Genomic DNA, 5720 nt, shown 5'->3' with positions numbered 1-5720 from the left:
GGGTGCAGACTATGAAGCATCATATCCTATGGAGTACTTAAACTCCCTAGAGTATCCAGGCATGCCAAAACATAAGTTAAGTTTAAAACTTGGCGTCCCTATAATGCTCATGAGGAACATTAATCAAAAAGAAGGTCTATGCAACGGAACAAGACTAATAGTCACAAAACTGGGAGACCGAGTTATCGAAGGAGAAATACTCACCGGTACACATGCTGGAAATAAAGTACTACTACCAAGGATAATTTTGTCCCCACCAATTTCAGACCACCCTTTCACACTGCAGAGAAGGCAATTTCCAGTACGCGTATGTTACGCAATGACAATAAACAAAAGTCAGGGTCAAAGTTTGAAATCAGTTCTACTCTACTTACCCAAACCAGTCTTTAGCCATGGCCAACTATACGTAGCTCTATCAAGAGTAACATCTCCAGAAGGCCTAACCATTCTACAAGAAGAAGATGCACAGAAAGATGGAGTCAGAAACATCGTCTATCAAGAAATCTTCAAAGATATCCAGAAATAACAAGGTAAGGAAACTACATAACACACTTATTTTAATTCAAAACTATGAATCGTCAACCTAACAATCTTCCATAATACACAGGCATGCCATCAAATCGCACTTGAAGATATTACAATCAAACAAGATGGAGCAGCATAACTAAACCACCAACATATAGGTATTTTCAAATAACTTTTTAAGAAACATAATTCCCAATATGTCCATACCTACGAAAAAGAGGATAATCTCAATGCAACCCAATAAAACTAAATTCCCACTCGCAGGAACAACTACAAGCAAGTGAAAAAAAGGTGGAAAGTAGATGAATGAATAAGAGCTACAAGTATAGAATCACAAAAGGAAGGATAGAAAGATATTGTACATCTTCACAGTCAACCATATGACCAAGTAGATCTACATTTTTCTGTAAACGAAACTTAACAACTCTCTTTTGATAAAACCCAACGCATACATACATTTTCCAAATAGCGACTTATTCATAATTCTCCAGCTCCAGCTACACTTTCAAACAACCGTAGACAAGTTTAGTTTAATTCAAACAACCGAGACACATGGACATAATTTATATATAAAAAACCCCATATGAACCAGATTCAAGTTCACCCAAACCAAATCTCAAAGGACCAAAAAACAAAAAAAAAACAAAACAAGCTCGGGAATATCTACTTTCTATTGGGTCTACCCGGAAAACAGGATCTCAGAACACACAAACAAAACTAAAAAAAAAACAAATTCAACAATTAAACTAAGTTCCGGGGGAAAATTTTTTTCAAAAAAAATCGATTTGACAACTAACCTTCAGATCAAGCTTTAACACCGGAGATTTCGAATGTTGAGATAGTCAGATCGGTAAGAAAGACAATGCTGGTGATTAACGGAGGATGAATTTGAGGAATTTTGAAAGCGACCAAAAAGAGAGATGGTAGAAGAAGAAGAAGAAGAAGAAAACAGCTGGCTTTGAAGTTTTTTTTTCCTTCAATTTTACATATTTCTTTTGATGATTTAACATAATCTCTCGATTTTAACATTAAGAGGAAGAAAGCACAATAAGTAAAAACCCAAAAAAAAACTCAATCATCCGGAAATCAACGCACATGTGGTCCAAACTAAAGCAAAAACAAAACTATAAACACGAAAAAAAATTTAAAAAGGAAAAAGGCCAACGGATTATTACAAATAAAATGGGCATCGGGCCTATAATGAACGAAATGTTTTGAAAACAAAACATATATTACACCTCTATATAGTTCAAACCCCAACACAATGGGCCTCCAGCATTACAAATTAAAGGCCCATTAAAAAATCTAAAAACATAATTGACCAAAATTAAACCAAAAAAAATCGGCCATAAAACATACACAACCCAACATAAGAAACTTATTTTCTCTAAAAGAACTTTCATTTACTCGGATGGGTTTCCCCAGTTCCCCCAGTATATGATCTTAAATTTAGTAGCTAAGAAGGACTATTAAACTACTTAAAAAACGCATCAACAAAATTCAATGAGAATATAAAACTAACGGCAAAAAATAAAGAAGGAATTCCAAAAAACAATAGTAACCAACACAAAACTGAAGACTCCAAACGACTATGGCCACATATATATAAACAAACACTGTAATGCAACGAACAAATATAATAAGAAAAACAAAAATCAAAACCCAAAACATGGGAGATGCACAAAATCTCCAATGTACTTTTCAATATGAAACTATCAGCTCTACTACGCAAAGATCCAATGAAATCATTTTCACCATCATAAGGCCAAACACCGATCCAAACCACATCATCATCCACATCCCTTACAGTCGAAACGGCAGCAACCCTACACCACCAACCTTGAGAAGCAACCTCCACTATCTTCTAACATATCATGAAATTGATGAGAACGTGGCAGCAAGCATGGCAACAAGGTTCCTCCAATTACTTACTGCAGTTCAAAGAACCGAACATCAAAGAGGTAGGTTTATTGTTATATATTTTACAGTCACAGATTACACCTTCCATGCAAATACCAGAATCGACACCGATGTACTCATTGCGGATCTGGAGAACTCCAAAAGACAACCAACAAAATCTGAAGAAAGTGAAGCCTGCACTATTTGCCTTGAAACATTCAAAGATCACGATGCTATCAACACCCTCAAATGTAACCACATCTATCACCATGAATGTATAATCACATGGTTGTATGCAAACAAAAGTTGTCCACTATGTAGGACGACAATGCTCTAAATAGTGTTTCTTGCATTTTATCAACAACTCTATTCTATCATTCACACAACTACAACATCTAACACCAATAAAAAAAGAATGTACAATAATCCTAACAATAGAGAAAAAAACAGATATTAACAATCTCAAATATTAAAAAAAATTTAAAAACATAAACAAAAATATATATGTATAACAAATAACAATACCTCAAAAGATAATTCAAAAACAATGGTCTATATCGTCCTTATTTAATGTTATCAAACACTCTATTCTATCATTTACACAATTACAACATCTAAAACCAAAAAAAAAAAACAATACTTACATTAAAGCAAAACATAGAAAAAAAAAACTAACTCAAATATAAACAAATAAATAAAAACAAAAACAAAAAAATATATAACATCAATTAACAATACCTAAAAACATAATTTGAATACAAAATGTAATAAAAAACCACACGAAAATAGAAAAAGGAATCTAGCAAGATATACATTTACCTGGCTAAAGTGAACACTTCGTCTCATTTTTGTTAGGTACCAAGATATACTTCGACGTGGCTCCATTTTGTTTTAGTAATTTGCTTCTCACTTGAAAAATGAAATTCACGTTTCAAATTATATGTGGTATTGCTTTACTCTAAGGTTAATTAATTTGGCTCATCATACAGTAAACCTCAAAATAGATCTTACCCCAAAACAATGGGCCGCCAGCCTTACAAATTAAAGGCCCGTAAAAAATTCTAAAAAACATAATTAACCAAAACTACAAACAATTATCTTAAATCCAGTAGTTCTACCCTCCAACACAATGGGCCTCCAGCATTACAAATAAAAGCCCCATAATAAAATCTAAAAAACATAATTGACCAAAACTAAAGACAAAAAACCGGCCATAAAACATAAACAAACGAACATAAGAAACCTTATCTTCTCCAAAAAAGCTTTCCTTTAGTCGGATGGGTTTCCCCAGTTCCCCCAGTATAGGATCTTAAATTCAGTAGCTAAGAAGGACTATTAAACTACAAAAAGAAAACGCATCAACAAAATTCAATGAGAATATAAAACTCACAGCAAATAATGAAGAAGGAATTCCAAAAACCAACAGTAACCTACACAAAACTGAAGACTCCAAACGACTATGGCCACATATAGATAAACAAACATTGTAATGCAACGAAGAAACAAGATAAGAAGAAAAAAAAAAACCATACCGACCATAGAACTCCAAGCGACTCCACTCAAGTATATATAAACAGACTCTCTGATGCAAAGAGCAACCCCAAAAACACCAAATAGCTACCAAAAAAACCGTGGCAGATACCACAAATATCATATCTACTTTTTCATTCCAAACTTTCAGTACTAACATTCAAACATCCAATGAAATCGCCATCATTATCAGAAGACCAAACATGAATCAAAACGACATAAGCATACGCATCCCTTACACCCCTAATGGTGGAGGACCTACCTTGCAAACCTTGAGCAGAAACCTTCTCTATCTTCTATCGTATCATGAGATTGAAGAAAACGACGCAACAAGAATGACTTCAAGGTTCATCCAATTCTTTGATGCAGTGCGAATGACAGAACCTCCAACAGGTAGGTCAATTCTTTTAACTTTGACAATTACAGATTACAACCTCCATGCCAATTCCAGATTAGACACGGACGTCCTCATTGGTGAGTTAGAGACTTCCAAAAGACAACCAACCGCAGAAGAAGAAAATGAAGAGTGCACCATCTGTCTACAAACATTCAAAGGACGCAATGATATCAACAATCACAATTGCAAACACATCTATCACCATGAGTGTATAATTCCATGGTTGTATGTGAACCATAATTGCCCTATATGTAGGAGAACTATGGTGTAGACTCTATCATAAAGATAATCTACAAGCTATGACATCAAGTTTGTATTCTCTTACATATCTATTTGATTTCCAATTTAAAGCTTCACTTCCGTGACATAGTATAAAATCTATATGTACAATCTCCCGTTGTCTTCAATAAATCTACAAATAACAACCTATCTTCGTTAATTGCTGATTCGTACTGTATGATCAAACAACAAATCACAGATTCAGTAATCAAAGGGGAAAAAATCGAAATTTTTAACCATTGTTGATGTCTTTCTCGACCGTGATGACTCTCTCAGCAACACAAGCACGTCCAGTGGCACGATCTCCCAATAAAACCAAAACCACGACTATGTCCAGTGGCACGATCTGTCATGATCACAACTGCTCAACATCACATTAGTTGCTAAAATAGTCGCTTAAGCTTTCTTCATCTGTAGCCCACGAAATTCCACCAACGAAGAACTTCCCCAGATCCGATTCCATCTTTTAGCTCATGTTCCAATTCAATTCAATTGAATTCTGAGAAACCATTACAAACACCAATCGATTAAGATGACATATGCAATTGAAATTTATTTTTAAAAAGATACAGATTGTCGTAGATGAGACGAGACCTAGCCAAGTGAGGAAATATAGAGAAAAATTACAAATTAGAAGAAAGCAACACGAGAGGAAGGGATGTTTTATTCAAATCTTCATTATCTGGTTTCCTCTAAGAGATAGAGAAAGAGAACGACAGACAAAAGATGATGACGACCATTTATGCTTACAAAGGAAAAAAAAATTAGAAACATTTTCATATTTACGAGTATAGAAAAACAAAAACAAAATGCAAAATAATTAATATGTTGCAATTGCGATAGTTGAAATTAACTATTAACTATAATCATGATCATGGAGACCCATGATATATATATCCCAATTGCTGTTACCTAAATTTACAAAATAACAAATAGGGAAAAAATATTTCTGTCTTTTTTTCTAAACACTTATACAAATCTAATATTTTAAAAATACCATACATAAACATGTTTGTCATCTAGAAGATTTAAAAATTTATAAAATAGACAGAATTCTTATGCAAAATTTATAAATACCAAATTTAAAACC

The 5720-nt window shown here is 33.7% G+C and overlaps 2 long non-coding RNA genes across 10 annotated transcripts; both read right to left on the bottom strand.

Annotated features, from left to right (window-relative positions):
- LOC109131119 lies at nucleotides 204-1610 on the bottom strand. The gene is made up of 3 exons (XR_002036875.1): nucleotides 1323-1610; nucleotides 375-448; nucleotides 204-280 (listed from the first exon to the last, which is right to left on the bottom strand). It is a non-coding gene; the product is annotated as an uncharacterized LOC109131119 (long non-coding RNA).
- LOC104771319 lies at nucleotides 2099-5418 on the bottom strand. 9 transcript variants are annotated; one of them, XR_002036821.1, is made up of 4 exons: nucleotides 4868-5218; nucleotides 4677-4763; nucleotides 3244-4493; nucleotides 2099-2632 (listed from the first exon to the last, which is right to left on the bottom strand). It is a non-coding gene; the product is annotated as an uncharacterized LOC104771319 (long non-coding RNA). The 9 variants fall into 9 exon arrangements; XR_002036824.1 differs by having other exon boundaries at nucleotides 3244-4489; XR_002036820.1 differs by adding an exon at nucleotides 5225-5418 and having other exon boundaries at nucleotides 3244-5129.

The sequence above is a fragment of the Camelina sativa genome, chromosome 20 (genome assembly GCF_000633955.1).
Source record: "Camelina sativa cultivar DH55 chromosome 20, Cs, whole genome shotgun sequence".
Lineage (NCBI taxonomy): Eukaryota > Viridiplantae > Streptophyta > Magnoliopsida > Brassicales > Brassicaceae > Camelina > Camelina sativa.
The sequence above is the reverse complement of the archived record's forward strand: the minus strand, read 5'-3'. Positions and strand labels throughout refer to the sequence as shown.